Raw genomic sequence first — 17,744 nt, 5'->3', positions numbered from 1 at the left:
AATAAATAAATAAATAAATAAATATTAAAAACGAGGGGGGAGAGAAAGATAAGACACCTGTAGAACTGCTTCACCATTAGTGAAGCATCACCCCCACCCCCGCCCCCGCCCCTGCCAGCGGAGCTGGGGATCCAGGAACTTGAACCAGGATCTTTACACTGGTCCTTGAACTTCACGCCATGTGTGATTAACCTGCTGGCTACCACCTGGCCCCCTACATCCTATAGTTTTATCAGTAGGTTCAGTTACTTACTAATAGGTATAGAGGAAATCTATTTTTAATAGAAAACATCTTTTCTTCAACCATCTTTGAAGATCTCATTTATATATTTTAGGCTCCTTCAAATGAGGAAATGGGAAGCTCTTCTAGGTATTGTAGATAGTGATAGAACTAGTGACAGGATAAGCTTTCAACTATGGCTTTTAGCTGTAAGCAAATAATTCATAGATGTTTTCTTAATGTAAATATACCATTAACAAATTTAAAAGAGATAATAACTACTTCACTCTCATATACAAATTAAAAAACCAAATTCAGCTGGAGATATAAATTGATAAGAAAAAAAATGACAAATTGTAATAATTATGCCTTCTCTTCAATGAGGACATTCCTCAGAGCTATGTTTTCATGGCTTGAAGTGTTTTGCTTTGACATAAAGGTCATGTCTATTGCCTGCTACCAACGTGGTGGATTCCTTAAGCTGTGTTCCACAGCTAGAACATTGTTCACCACAGTTCAGACATTCATGAGTTTTAAAAAGATAGATAGCATGACCACAGAATGTGAGCTAAGACTGACAGCGATCCAGAGGTTGTACAGGCTCCTGTGATTAATATAAATAGATATGGGCCCAAGAGCAGATCATTGGGATTTACAATTAATGATGTTTATCAACTTTTCCCATATTTGGGAACTACTCTCTGCCCTGATCCAGCTTTCTAGTCCTATTTCCAACTCTGACTCCATTTCCCTAGACAATACCTTTAGCCCACCTGCATGTTAGCTGTCAGGCTCACTCAAAAATTAGTAAAGTTCATGGCCCCTTGTAATATACCTAAAATAGACTTACTAGTGTTTTCCAAAATGGAAACCCCAAATTTCATCTGCTATATTCTTAACGTTAGGTTCCTTATTAGTAAACAATGTGTTCTGCTTTATATCTTAATTCTTTTTCAGCCACCAAGTTGCAGATGCTACCATGACACCAACCTGACTTCTCTGGGCAAACAACTTCACCAGTGTACCCTGGAACCTCACCTAACCAGAGTCCAATCTCACTAGGGAAAGACAGAAACAGGCTGGGAGTATGGATCAACCTGCCAATGTCCATGTCTAGGGGAGAAGCAATTACAGAATCCAGACCTTCTATCTTTTGCACCCCATAATGATCCTGAATCCACACTCTCAGAGAGATAAAGAATAGGAAAGCTGGGGCCAGGTGGTGGCACACCTGGTTGAGCATGCACAGGACCCAGGTTTAAGCCCCCAGTCCTCATCTGCATGGAAAAGCTTTGTAAGTGGTGAAGCAGGGCTACTGGTGTCTCTCTGTCTCTCTCCCTTTTTGTCTCCCCTTTCCCTCTTGATTTCTGACTGTCTCGATCCAATAAATAAAGGTAGTAATTTTTTTTAGAAAATAATAGGAAAGCTTCAGTGGAGGGGGTGGGATATGGAACTCTGGTGGTGGGAACTGTATGAAATTGTACCCCTCTTATCCTGTGGTTTTGTCGATCAATCATTATTAAATCAAGAAAGAAAGATGGATAGTGTGTTTTGAGTATGTATACTATGATATTTCAAACTAAAAAGTATGTTTCATGTGAAATTCAAATTTACTTCTGAGCCCTGTATTTTTTTTTAAATTTTTCCCTTGTTTATCATGGTTGTTATTATTGTTGTTGTTATTGCCATCACTGTTGTTGGATAGGACAGAGAGAAATGAAGAGAGGAGGGGAAGACAGAGAGGGGAGAGAAAGACACTGCAGACCTGCTTCACCACCTGTGAATCGAACCCCCTGCAGGTGGGGAGCCCAGAGCTCAAACTGGAACTGGGATCCTGATGAGGGTCTGTGCACTTTCCGCTATGTGCGCTTAGCCTGCTGCACCACCACCTGGCTCCCGAGCCCTATATTTTTAACTGAAATGTAGCAAAATATAAATCCATTTATTGTTGTAAAAAATGATTCACATCAATCTCATGTGTACTTTATGATTTTCCCCAAACATAAACCAAATTTAATGATATTGGCATAGCCCACTGTTATTAATAATTCCACATCTGATATCCATTCTAGTGTGTATTTGTATATTTCATCATATACCATTCTATCATAGGTATGCTTTGTATGTATTCACCATCAAAATCTAGGCTCTGAATAATTCTATTACTACAAAAAAAAACCTTTTTGTTGCACTTTTATTATCATAAGAGCTATTTATGTTTAGCCTTATATTCTTAGCTGTTGAAAAACTTAGTTATTTCTAGGGGTTTTGAGTTAGAGTCACTGGTAGAATGAATATCTATAAATAAAGTTTTATTTCTTTCTACTTCAAATGTCTTTATTTTTTAATTGTATTTTAGTTGCAAGAACATCCAGTACTGGACTGAATAAAATTACTTAGAATAATTAACATTCAATTCCTGCTACTAAAGGAAAAGAATTTAGCCTTTGAATGCTGAAAATTGTGTTAGTTTGCACTATGAGCTGCCAGAACAGATTTTTCCTTTTTGTGGTGCGAGTACTTCACTCAAGCATGATGTTAAAGTATCATAACAAAGGTTGTATGAAACATCACTTACACACTCTACCACTAGACTAGATAAGGGTCAGGCTACTCTCCTCCACCCCCACAGAGACTTCTTTATATTTAATTAACTTACTTAGTTGTTTATGTGATCTTTTACTGCTCTGGGATGACTTTTTAAATTATTTTTTTAGAGTTTTAAAAAATTATTTATATTTATTTATTGGATAGAGACAACCAGAAATCAAGAGAAAAAGGGTTATACCTAGGGAAAGAGAGAGACATGCCTGTATCCCTGCTTCACCATTCGGTAAGTTTTCCCCATGCAGGTTGGGGCTGGGGGCTCAAACCTAGGTCCTTGTACATTGTGACAAGCACATTCAACCAGGGGAGCCACTCTCAGCCCTAGGCTGACATTTTTGGACAGAAAGAAAGAGATGGTGGAAAAGGCACTACAATATCTATGCTTCCCCTAGTGCAGTGGGAGTCAGACTCAAACCTGGGTCATTCACTGCATCTTGCAAAATGAACACCCTGCCTGTTCAGTGGGAAAAATGACTTATTATTTTCCTTCCTCTTTCTTTCTTTCTTTCTTCCTTTCTTCCTTCCTTCCTTCCTTTCTTTCTTTCTTTTTCTATCTCTCTTTTCTTTCTTTCTTTCTTTCTTTCTTTCTTCCTTCCTCCCTTCCTTCCTTCCTTCCTTCCTTCCTTCCTTTCTTTTTATCTTTCCTTTTTTTTTCCTCCAGAGTTATCACTGGAGCAAGGTGCCTGCACCATGAATCCACTGCTCCAGGAGGCTATTTTTTCCCTTTTTGTTGCCCTTGTTTATGGTTGCTGTTATCATTATTGTTGTTGGATAGGACAGAGAAATGGAGAGAGGACTGGAAAACAGAGAGGGGGAGAGAAAAATAGATACCTGCAGACCTGCTTCACCACCTGTGAAGGGATTCCCCTGCAGGTGGCGAGCTGGGGGCTCTAACCGGGATCCTTAGGCCCGTCCCTGCGCTTCACGCCGTGTGCACTTAACCTGCTATGCCACTGCCCACTTTCCCCTTCCTCTTTTTATTTCTACAGTTTAAATTCAAATTCTTATTATCTGTATACATAAAAAAAGAGTAAATCTGCAAAATCAACTCTTCATACTTAGCTCAGATAAAAGCAGGACTCCATACCTCCAAGCATCTCTACTCTTAACCTTATTCTGAATGACTTGAACTGTGCAACTTTCAAAAGTTCTTGCAAGTCTCTCTCTCTTTTTTAGTTTTTGTTGTTGTTCAAGTATTCATGATGGTTATTTCTGAAGGACATCTTAGAATCATAAGAACCCAGCATGTAGGTCCAATCCTAATATTGGCATACAAGTGGGGAATGTCTAAGTAGAAATTTATTATGACCAAGTTGAATGTTCCACCAAATTTCTAGACTTTAGTATTATTTTTTCTTCTTTAATTTGATATATTAGAGGGAGAGAGACAGCTGCAGCACTGTTTCTCTGCCTGTGAAACTAGGCTTGGAGCTTGAACTCAGGTCCTTGTGCATGGTAATGTGTGCATTCCAATGAGACTGTACTATTTTCAATAATCTGACATTGACACAAAAAACTTATTTTTGTCTTCCACATACTTTTAAAAAAGATGTATTTTATTTATGTATTAAGGGGGAAATGAGACAGATTATTACTTAGCTCTGACAGTAGGTGGTACTGGCAATTGAACTTGGTGATTGGAGCCTCAGGCAAACTTATCCCACCAACCCTCATATAGAAACTTTTTATCAAGGTCAGTAATTCCACTCTGCTACTACTGAGTTGTCAGAAAAGTCATGATACATTTTGTGTATGTGTGTGTAGAAAAACATAAAAAATTAGTCATGATTTTTCTGACAAGCCATTAGTTTTCTCTGAAATTTTATGTTGAATAAATGTTAGCTATTGATGGGTACTTCATATGTAACAACTGATATAGTAATATAATGATCTTTAGATACTCATGGGAAGTACCACAGCCTTCAGGACAACAGAGGAAGCTCTCATAGTTACACTCACCCTCCTCTGTTCCTCCAAATGAGTACTGACCTATTTGACTACCAGGTTTAAGATACAGGTGTCCTTTCTTCTCCCCCTACATTCTCAACAGACGATGGACCTTCATTTCTCTCATCCAACCTCTTAACATAGCATCCGTGAGTTCAAAATGTTAATTCCTACACAAGTCAGCCAAGTTCACAAAAACAAACAAACAACAGAAGTCTAAAGTATACTGACTCACTGCAGACTATGTAGAAAGACCTAAAACGACACTGTGAAGTTCCTAATGAAATAGTGTCTACTTAGACTTAGATACTCTCCTTTCCTACTTCCGATTATACTTCCCAAAGTCACTCCAAAGCTAACCTTATCAAAGTAAGGACTGAAAAAGCTGAATAAAGGCAAGAGATGGGCATACTTTAACAGTGACTCTTTAGTCATTATCAGGCCACCCTATCAGCTGGGGTCCTATTCAGGGAGTCCTGAGATTCCCAAACAGACATGATGGGCCTAGACCTCAAATAAATCCCTCTCTCCATTATTATTGGTCATTCCTATCAGGAACAACACAATAGACCCCTTTGTGGGCCCCCATAGGACTTTGCCCTCAACATGGATCAACAATGGCAGGAAATGTTCCATTCTCCAAAAGGAGGCTGTACAACATATTCTATGTCCCATCTCAGGAAGATGGGTCCTGAAATTGGGGCAGCTTGGAACGCTCCTACTTATGACCACAGAATGTGAGCTCAGATCTACAGGGATGCAGATCACAGAGGCTCCTGAGCTGATGATGGGTCCCAGATCAGATAGGGTTTACAGTCAACAATACTTATATACCTTTCCCATATTTGGGAGCTACTCTCTTCCCTAGTCCAGCTTTCTGGTCCTTTTTCCAGCGATGACATCCACCTGCAGATCAGATACTTGGCTCAAAAAACAAACAAACAAAAAAAAAAACCTAGTATAGTCATGGACCCTTTTGAATATATAACTAAATTAGGCCTAATAACTATCTACAAAACGGAGCTCCCCACCCCGTCAATGCCCATGTTCAGCAGGGAAGCAATTACAGAAGCCAGACTTTCCATCTTCTGTACCCCATAATGACCCTGAGTCCATGTTCCCAAAGAGATAAAGAATAGGAAAGCTGGGGGGAAGGGAAGATGGCGGACTGAGAAGCTGCTAACAGCGTGTTCTCTGATCACATCTTCTGGAAACGAAATCTGACTCAGAGTGGACTCTCTATGTGTGTATCTCTGCTCTAGTACCCTTTCCCCTCTTGTTACCCCTAGAATATACAGTGGATAGTAGATTTGCATAACTGTCTATTCTTGCTATCCTCTCTTTCTTTTCTCTTCCTTCACTGGGATTTGGTTACTATTTTTTCACGGACTGGAGAAATTGTTTGGCTAACTGGTAACGATTAAACTACTTCAATACTTACTTCAGTTGCTACTGTAATTCCGGAGGTTGGTGAGTGCAATTGTCATAAAGGTATTTAGTACAGTGTTACTTGTACTCAAGACACAACAACTGAGGAACAACAGAGCATAAAAAAAAAGAGAAACACATAAATAAAAAAATGGGTAGATTAAAAACAAATAAAACTGCTACTCCAATGAATGAAGACAAGAGCCCAGAAGAAACTACAAATCAGCCAGAAGTAACCATAGATAAGAAAAGTATGCAAGCAATAATAAACTTATTAATCACAGAAATGAAAACAACATTGGAAGAAAGGAATGGCAGTATTAGGGAAACAACAGTTGAGACCCCCAAGGAAAATACTGATTATCTTGAGGCAATTAGAGAACTGAAAGCTGAAATAGCTGTAATGAAGAAAGAAGCTGAGGTAAGGGAAAGCAGACTAACAGAAGCAGAAAACAGAATTAGTCAGACAGAGGATGAGTTAGAGAAAACTAAAAAAGAGGTGAAAGAGCTTAAAAAGAGATTTAGAGACACTGAAAACAACAACAGAGACATATGGGATGATCTCAAAAGAAGTAACATTCGTATAATTGGCCTGCCAGAGGAAGAAAGAGAGGAAGGGGAAGCAAACATTCTAGAGGAAATGATACAAGAAAACTTCCCAGACCTGAATAACAGAAAGGATATCAAGGTTCAAGAGGCCCAGAGAGTACCAAACAGAATCAACCCAGACCTGAAGACACCAAGACACATCATAGTCACAATGAGAAGAAGTAAGGATAAAGAAAGGATCCTAAAGGCTGCAAGAGAGAAACAAAAAGTCACATACAAGGGAAAACCCATAAGATTATCTGCAGACTTCTCCACTCAAACTCTAAAAGCCAGAAGGGAGTGGCAAGATATCTATCGAGCCCTGAATGAAAAAGGGTTTCAACCAAGGATAATATATCCTGCTAGACTTTCATTCAAACTAGATGGAGGGATCAAAACCTTCTTAGATAAACAACAGTTAAAGGAGGCAACCATCACCAAGCCGGCCCTGAGAGAGGTACTAAAAGACCTCTTATAAACAAGAACACCACTATAATACTTGCAATATATCAGAGTAAACAAAATTTTTTTTAGAACAATGGCACTACAATACATTAAATCCATAATATCAATAATTGTCAATGGCTTAAACTTACCCATCAAAAGGCACAGGGTGGGGGGATGGATCAGAAAACATAAACCAACCATATGCTGCTTGCAAGAATCCCATCTGTCACAACAAGATAAACACAGACTTAAAGTGAAAGGATGGAAAACTATCATACAGGCTAACGATCCACAAAAAAGGGCAGGAACAGCCATTCTCATCTCAGACACGATAGATTTTAAATTAAATAAAGTAATAAAAGATAGGCAAAGACATTACATAATGATTAGAGGATCAATCAGCCAAGAAGACTTAACAATTATTAACATCTATGCACCCAACGAGTGACCATCTAAATACATTAAGCATCTACTGAAAGAATTTCAAAAATACATCAATAGTAATACAATAATAGTGGGAGACTTCAATACCCCACTCTCACACTTAGACAGATCAACAAAGCAGAGAACCAATAAAGATATAAGAGAATTGAATGAAGGGATTGACAGACTAGACCTCTTGGACATTTTCAGACTCCTCCACCCCAAAAAACTGGAATACCCTTCTTTTCAAATCCACATAACACATACTCAAGGATAGACCACATGTTAGGTCACAAAGACAGCATCAATAAATTCAAGAGCATTGAAATCATCCCAAGTATCTTCTCAGACCACAGTGGAGTAAAACTAACATTTAACAACAAACGGAAAATTATTAAAAGACATAGAATCTGGAAACTAAACAACATGCTCCTTAAGAACCACTGGGTCAGAGACTCACTCAAACAGGAAATTCAAATGTTCCTGGAAACTAATGAAAATGAAGACACAACCTATCAAAATATTTGGGACACAGCTAAAGCAGTACTGAGAGGGAAACTTATAGCCATACAATCACATATTAAACACCAAGAAGAAGCCCAAATGAACGACCTTACTACACACCTCAAGGACTTAGAGGAAGAGGAACAAAGGAACCCTAAAGCAACCAGAAGGACAGAAATCACTAAAGTTAGAGCAGAAATAAACAACATCGAAAATAAAAGAACCATACAAAAGATCAATGAAGCCAAATGTTGGTTCTTTGAAAGATTAAACAAAATTGACAAACCCCTAGCCAGACTCACCAAACAAAAAAGAGAGAAGACTCAAATTAATAGAATTGTAAATGATGCAGGAGATATCACAACTGACACCACAGAAATCCAGAGAATCCTGTGAAACTTCTATAAAGAACTATATGCCACCAAGCTAGAGATTCTGGAAGAAATGGAACAATTCCTAGAAACCTATGCACTTCCAAAACTGAACCAAGAAGAACTACAAAATCTAAATGCACCAATCACAGACAAAGAAATTGAAACCGTTATTAAGAATCTCCCCAACAACAAAAGTCCTGGACCAGATGCCTTCACAAACGAATTCTACAAAACTTTCTGGAAACAGTTAATACCCATACTTCTTAAGCTATTCCATAAGATTGAAGAAACAGGAATACTCCCTTCCACCTTTTATGAAGCCAACATCACCCTGATACCAAAAGCTGATAGGGACAGAACAAAAAAGGAAAACTACAGACCAATATCTCTGATGAACATAGATGCCAAAATATTAAACAAGATCTTGACCAACCGGATACAGCAACACATCAAAAAGATTGTTCATCATGACCAAGTGGGATTCATCCCAGGAATGCAAGGCTGGTTCAACATCCGTAAGTCAATCAATGTCATTCACCACATCAATAAAAGCAAAGCCAAAAACCACATGATTATCTCAATAGATGCAAAGAAAACCTTTGACAAAATCCAACACACATTCATGCTCAAAACTCTATAAAAAATGGGAATAGATGGGAAATTCCTCAAGATAGTGGAGTCTATATATACCAAACCTACAGCCAACATCATACTCAATGGACAGAAGCTGAAAGCATTCCCCCTCAGATCGGGGACTAGACAGGGCTGTCCACTGTCACCGTTACTCTTCAACATAGTATTGGAAGTTCTTGCCATAGCAATCAGGCAAGAGAAAGAAATCAAAGGGATACAGATTGGAAGGGAAGAAGTCAAGCTCTCACTATTTGCAGATGATATGATAGTATACATAGAAAGACCTAAAGAATCCAGTAGAAAATTACTGGAAGTTATTAGGCAATATAGCAAGGTATCAGGGTACAAAATCAATGTACAAAAATCAGTAGCATTTCTTTATGCAAACACTAAATCTGAAGAAGAAGACATCCAGAAATCACTCCCATTTACTGTTTCAGCAAAATCAATCAAACACCTAGGAATAAAGTTGACCAAAGAAGTGAAAGACTTGTATACTGAAAACTATGAGTCGCTACTCAAGGAGATAGAAACTGATACCAAGAAATGGAAAGATATCCCATGCTCATGGATTGGAATAATAAATATTATCAAAATGAATATTCTCCCCAGAGCCATATACAAATTTAATGCAATACCCATCAAAGTTCCACCAAGCTTCTTTAAGAGAATAGAACAAACACTACAATCATTTATCTGGAACCAGAAAACACCTAGAATTGCCAAAACCATCTTAAGGAAAAGAAACAGAAATGGAGGCATCACACTCCCAGACCTTAAACTATATTATAAAGCCATCATCATCAAAACAGCATGGTACTGGAACAAAAATAGGCACACAGACCAGTGGAACAGAATTGAAAGCCCAGAAGTAAATCCCAACACCTATGGGCATCTAATCTTTGATAAGGGTGCCCAAAGGATTAAATGGAAGAAGGAGGCTCTCTTCAATAAATGCTGCTGGGAAAACTGGGTTGTAACATGCAGAAGAATGAAATTGAACCACTTTATCTCACCAGAAACAAAAATCAACTCCAAATGGATCAAAGACCTAGATGTCAGACCAGAAACAATCACAAAAATCAACTCCAAATGGATCAAAGACCTAGATGTCAGACCAGAAACAATCAAATACTTAGAGGAAAACATTGGTAAAACACTTTCCCACCTACACCTCAAGGACATCTTTGATGAATCAAACCCAATTGCAAGGAAGACTAAAGCAGAAACAAACCAATGTGACTACATCAAATTGAAAAGCTTCTGCACATCCAAAGAAACTATTAAACAAACAGAGAGATCCCTCACAGAATGGGAGAAGATCTTCACATGCCAGACATCAGACAAGAAACTAATCACCAAAATATATAAAGAGCTCAGCAAATTTAGCACCAAAAAAGCAAATGACCCCATCCAAAAATGGGCAGAGGAAATGAACAAAACATTCACCTCAGAGGAGATCCAAAAGGCTAACAAACATATGAAAAACTGCTCTAGGTCACTGATTGTCAGAGAAATGCAAATTAAGACAACACTAAGATACCACCTCACTCCTGTAAGAATGGCATACATCAAAAAGGACAGCAGCAACAAATGCTGGAGAGGATGTGGGGACAGAGGAACCCTTTTACATTGCTGGTGGGAATGTAAATTGGTCCAGCCTCTGTGGAGAGCAGTCTGGAAAACTCTCAGAAGGCTAGACATGGACCTTCCATATGATCCAGTAATTCCTCTCCTGGGGTTATACCCCAAGGACTCCATAACACCCAACCAAAAAGAGGTGTGTACTCTTATGTTCATAGCAGCACAATTCATAATAGCTAAAACCTGGAAGCAACCCAGGTGCCCAACAATAGATGAGTGGCTGAGAAAGCTGTGGTATATATACACAATGGAATACTATGCAGCTATCAAGAACAATGAACCCACCTTCTCTGACCCATCTTGGACAGAGCTAGAAGGAATTATGTTAAGTGAGCTAAGTCAGAAAGATAAAGATGAGTATGGGATGATGCCACTCATCAACAGAAGCTGACTAAGAAGATCTGAAAGGGAAACTAAAAGCAGGACCTGATCAAATTGTAAATAGGGCACCAAAGTAAAAACCCTGTGGTGAGGGGTAGACATGCAGCTTCCTGGGCCAGTGGGGGGTGAGAGTGGGCGGGAGGGATGGGTCACAGTCCTTTGGTGGTGGGAAATGTGTTTATGTACACCCTAGCAAAATGTAGACATATAAATCAGTAGTTAATTAATATGAGAGGGGGGAAATCAATTGTATGTCTCAAAGTTTCTCAAAAGACAAACTGAATCTTTTTAATATATAGGCTATGTATTTGATATGCGGACTCTCTCAAAAGCCTAGACCAAGTAGATTAGAAGCATCCAATATCACAGCTATATACAAGTTACTGGATACTGTACAGCAAACCATAACAAAGGGACTTTCCAAAGTTAACCCAATTAACAAATAATGTGATGATAATATTAACTATCGATTGTCTTTTTGAGCCCTAAGACAGCAGGAAACTCACATCTCCACTATGGAGCCCCTACTTCCCCCAGTCCTGGAACCCTTGGATAAGGCCCACTTTCCCGTATGCATCTCCCAATCCAAACCAAATAGTGTTGCATCCGCCGATCACAACCTAACCAACGCAACGATTGCCACCTCAACATGCTTCACCTCAGACTGTATCCAGAGACTTCACGTGTGGAGTGACAGCCCTTCAGCTTCATTACTCGGGTGAGACCTTTCCTTTTATGGTACACTCTAATTTCATCTCAGGTGGTTCACTTTCTAGCAAAGTCCCATAACCTAGATATACACCAGTTTCTGTGAGAGAGAGCTTATGTGCACACATATCCATAAGCTACTGCAAAATATATACCTGAAAGCAGAAGTACACTAGAGTTTGCAGTGAGTACCTCCCTGACACTTCCTCTCCACTATTCCAAGCTTGGGATCCATGATTGCTCAACAAATTGTTTGGCTTCATATGTTATCTCTCTTTTCAATCACCAGGTTCCAGATGCCACCAGGATACTGGCCAGGCTTCCCTGGATTGAAGACCCCACCAATGTGTCCTGGAGCTCAGCTTCCCCAGAGACACACCTTACTAGGGAAAGATAGAGGCAGACTGGGAGTATCGACCGACCAGTCAATGGCCATGTTCAGCGGGGAAGCAATTACAGAAGCCAGACCTTCTACTTTCTGCAACCCTCAACGACCCTGGGTCCATGTTCCCAGAGGGATAGAGAATGGGAAAGCTATCATGGGAGGGGGTGGGTTATGGGGATTGGGTGGTGGGAATTGTGTGGAGTTGTACCCCTCCTACCTTATGTTTTTGTTCATTAATCCTTTCTTAAATAAAAAATTTTAAAAAAAAGAATAGGAAAGCTATCAGGGGATAGGATGGGAAATGGAGTTCCGGTGGTGGGAATTGTGTGGAGTTGTACCCCTCTTATTCTGTGTTTTTTGTCAGTGTTTCCGTTTCATAAGTAAAAATTAAAAAAAAAATAAGTCTAAATTACATTCTCAGTTGTTTACCTTGTTGGTATCCTGACCAATGTGGATCATCTGTTTCCAGCAAGACACACAACAGGCCTCTAAACCAACTCTGCTGCTATATTCTTTAGCTGGATATGCAACTCTACCATTACTATGCATTCCTCTGATGCATGGATCTGCTCATCACTCCTTCTAATGCAGTCTGTGTTGATCTCTGAGGCACAGAGATTACTTTAAGCTCACCTCTGTGCTACCAGATTCTATCAGGGATGGTCCTTACCTGTTACTCTGTTTGAGAGTGAAGCATGAATGTCCTATGTTATCATCTCAAGTTCAATATGGTTATCAGACTTTAAATAAAATCCTCCAAGTTTCTCTGTCAGAAACAGTTCATTAATAAGTAAAAAAGCAAACAAACAAAAAGCCTAATTCTGTTGGGAATGGGTCATGGCACACATAGTTTAGTGCATATGTTACAATGCATAAGGACCCAGGTTCAAGTCCTGGGGCCCCACCTGCAGGGGGAAAGCTTTGTGAGTGGTGAAGCAGAATTGCAGGTGTCTCTCTGTCTCTCTCCTTCTCTGTCATCCTGCTCCCTCTTGATTTTTGGCTGTCTCTATCCAACAAATATATAAAGATAATCATAAAAAACTGAAAAAATAAAAATTCTGTCTTTGTTGCTTTCTTACTGGCAACATACAAAGCAAGTTAGTACAGCATTTTTTTTTTTTTGATCAAGGAAAGAAAGTGCAATACAAGAATTTTCTGTCTACTAATTTACTAGGCAAAAAGAAGGTATTGAAAAAAAACCCACAGACATACTTTTAAACATGCATGGAACTAGAGTTGGTTAACTAGTTACTTAAATCAACATACTTTGGTGAAGATTTTAAGAGTAAGGAAATGCTAATTTTATTGAGGGTTATGAGATAATATCTTTAATTTTGAGCTAGACCTAATTGCTTTTATTTTCCAATAAAGAAACTGATACTCTAAGAAACTGTTTAATCAAAGAACATGTGAAGTCACTATTTAAAGCTTATTTTCTTAGAGTGCGGAAGATACCATGATGACTGTATCAGCAAACTCTAATGTCTGAGGTGCCAGATTCAATCCCCAATACCACTGTAAGCTACAACTGAGCTGTGTTCTGTTAAAAAAAAATTTATAATAATCAATAAAAAGTAAAACTTATTCATTTCATTTTCATTATAAAACTTTAAATTTTCTTTTGTATTTTGCTCATCACCTGTGTCCTCTCTCCCTCTCTCTCTCTCTCTCTCTCTCTCTCTATATATATATATATATATGTATATTTGCTTTATATCTGTGTGTACATAGTTGCATTTTTTAATTTGTATTGTAATTATTTTAATTAAGAAAAAAAGTGATCCTCAGTGCTATTCTGCTAATATTTCTTTTTCTCTAAGGGATAAAGCTACTCATAATTTTGCTTAACAGACAAGTAGTTTAAATATTTCAAAGTACCTTGAGCTCAGAATGCTATAATAAGCATAGTGATTTAATTAAAGTTTTTAAATCCATTTCAAAATATGATAGGGTTACATGTTCAAAATTCTCCCTCAGAACCAATCACATCTAATAATAAAGACAAGAACTGAAAATTCTAAAATAGCCTTTGAGTCTGTTTTTCAATGCATGTTAAATAAGCAACACTTTCAATATAAGTACTATCCCCCAAGAGAAAATTAGAAGAGCATATTAGATTACAAATTTTAATAAACTAGCATTAGCATTATCACTTTCAAACAGAGGACAAAAGAGATCAGTTAGTGCTATTTCTGTGACTCTATAATGTCTTATCAGCTTCTATGACAAACAGCTCTTGAGTATCTACTGTTCATGCTAATTAATTTATAGCCTACCCGCCATATGTCTACACAAAAGACAACAGAGCTATTAAAAATTGCTTCCCCTTTCTCAAAAAAGTCAAACAGAAGCAGTTCTCACTCAACATAGTTTCTCATGTAGGGAAGCATAGTGGTGTATGACTTCTAGAAGACTAAAGAAATATACTACTGGGGCCAGGTGGTGGTGTACCTTGTTGAGCGCACATATTACAGTGCACAAAAGGAAGGACCCAGGTTCTAGCCCCAGGTCCCCGCCTGCAGGGGGGAAGCTTCACAAGTGGTGAAGCAGTGCTGCAGACGCCTCTCTTTCTCTCCCTCTCTATCACCCACTTCTCCCTCAATTTTTGACTGTTGATATCCAACAAAGATTTTTAAAAATCTTTTTAAAAATTTAAAAATAAAGGAAATATATTACAGAATTAAATTTCCTACACTGTCTGAGAGTTTTAAGTCTTTGTGTCTAACGAGTTTCTAAAACACAGCCTCACCTTATCAAATTATACCTGTGGGGATAGGGGCAGGGGTGGGGAAGAAGGCCAGGATCCCTGCAAGATAGTTTTAAATGCTTCAAAATGTTCATCAATTATAGCCTTTATACAGTGATACCATACATAGCAGGACTGAGTATGATCTATATATATTTTAGTTGAGCTGTCATTTCCATTACTAGATCAGTTTTTTTTTCTTTTTTAGCATTTTGTAACTAGGGCATTGTAATTTTCACCAACCTGAAGCTTGACAGAAATTGTCATGCCAAATGTATCTAGAAGAATACAAAGATTATTTTGGCTCAAAGATAATTCTGAAATGCAGTAGTTGATAGATCTCTTAGCAGATTTCTATGCCTGAAAAAAAATGACAGGGTTGTAGATCAGTTGGCTAATTTCCTGTAATCTTAATTATACTATTTATTTCATCACCTTCTTCATTGATTTTGGCAAAATATCAAAATTACCCTATTAAGATGAGAGAATGGGAAGGCTTTCTGCTATTGAAGCAGAACCAAGGAATTTAAAGTGGGGAAACAAGAGTGGGCTGAGAAGGCTTTGGATGCTCAGTGCAGCATGAGGAGAAACATGTTAGTTGGTGGTGGATGTGATGTGTAGATACTTACACAAGGAGATAAGAAACTGTACTTACATGACTACAAATCACTATTTCACCCAGTGATGATCTTTTAGAAAAGGGCTTGTGATACTAGTTTCAGAATGAAGAGAAATAATACAGATTGGTTCCTAGACCGGGTCCAGGTAGGAGCAGTTACTCTTTCTATATGGGCTTTTTATTTCATTATCACCCCTAAAAAGTGGGCTGTCATTGTGTAGAGCTATTTTCTTTTTAAATAAAATGCAAACCAATTAGTATTATTAGTAGGCCATAGTCATAGTGAATTTTGTAGAGATTAAAAAGTGTACTAGGAAAACTTTCAAGGCTTGGCAGATCATATCAGTGTTGTACCAATCACAGAGAAAGGGTCATATAAAAGTGAAAATGTAGCAAATAAGTAGATTTGTCTCAAGTGAATAAGTATAAAAAGATGTTCTGTGAGTATACATAATCTTAAAAATGTACTAATATTCTCTGTGCCCACTGTGATTTTCTTATAGTAGAGACCATCTTTGTTTCCAATTTCTGTAAGGTGTATATCTATAAAACATGTAATTTTGGAAGAATTAGTAAAATCATGGGCCCTTTCGAATATACCTAAAATAGACCTACTAGCTTTTTCTAAAACAGAGACCATAAATCTTCATCTGCAATATTCTTGCCTGTAGGTACTTGATTAGTCAACAATTTGTTCTGCTTTATATCTTTTTTTAATTTTTTAAAAATTTTATTTATTTATTTAAAAAAGGAGACATTAACAAAATCATAGGATGGGGGGGTACAACTCCACACAATTCCCGCCACCCAATCTCCATATCCCATCCTGTCCCCAATAGCTTTCCCATTCTCTATCCCTCTGGGAGCATGGACCCAGGGTCATTGTGGGTTGCAGAAGGTGGGAGGTCTGGCTTCTGTAATTGCTTCCCCGCTGAACATGGGCATTGACTGGTCCATCTGCTTTATATCTTAACTCTTTTTTTTTTTTTTTTTTTTGCCATCAGGTTCCAGATGATACCATGATGGCAACCTGACTTCCCTGGGCAGACGACCCCACTTATGTGTCCTGAAACCCAGCCTTCCCAGATCCCTGGGAAGTGTGGATAGACCTGCCACCTTCTGCACCCCCTTAATGATCCTGTGTCCATACTCCCAGAGGGATAAAGAATAGGGAAGCTATCAAGGGAAGTGACTGGATATGGAGCTCTGGGGTTGGGCATTGTGTGGAAATGTACCCCTCTTATACTATGGTTTTGTCAAGATTTCCATTTTATAAATAAACATTTAATAACAAGTACTTTTAAAGCAGAACAAATTGCTTAATAATCAGAAATCTAAAGGTAAGACTATAGCAGATGAAATTTAAAAAAAATAGTGGTCATGGGCCCCTTGGAATATACCTAAAATAGAAAAATTGGAAAATATCTAAAATCTCCTTCCAACATGAAGACCCCAAATTTAATCTGATATACTTTTACCTTTAGTTTCCTGATTATTAAACTAATTATTCTGCTTTACATCTTAATGCTTTTCAGCCACCAAGTTGCAGCAGCAACCATGATGCCAACCTGACTTCTCTGGGCAGACAGTCTCACTAATGTACCCTGGAATCCCACCTTACCAGAGAAAGACACACTCCACTAGAGAAAGACAGAGATAGGCTGGCAGTATGGATTGACCTGTCAATGTCCATGTCCAGCAGAGAAGCAATCACAGAAGCCAGACCTCCCACGTTCTGCACCCTATAAAGATCATTGATCCATAGTCCCAGAGGGATAAAGAATAGGGAAACTCCAGTGGAGGGGATGGGATATGAAACTCTGTTCATAGGACTTGTATGGAATTGTACCCCTCTTATGCCACAACTTTGTTAATCATTATTAAATCACTAATAAAAATTATTTTTAAAAACATGTAATTTTAAGACAGATTCCTATCCATATAAAACTTATAAGTTCACAAAATTAAAAATGCTAAAATGGTTTGATTTCTTTTTCATAAAAAAGAAGCTGTAAGAATTTCTTAAAGAAAAATGAACAAGACATTATAGAACTCAATGTCAGAATAGTCTCCCTTGAGCATACAGACCA

The sequence above is a fragment of the Erinaceus europaeus genome, chromosome 10 (genome assembly GCF_950295315.1).
Source record: "Erinaceus europaeus chromosome 10, mEriEur2.1, whole genome shotgun sequence".
NCBI classification, from domain to species: Eukaryota; Metazoa; Chordata; class Mammalia; order Eulipotyphla; family Erinaceidae; genus Erinaceus; species Erinaceus europaeus.
The sequence above is the reverse complement of the archived record's forward strand: the minus strand, read 5'-3'. Positions refer to the sequence as shown.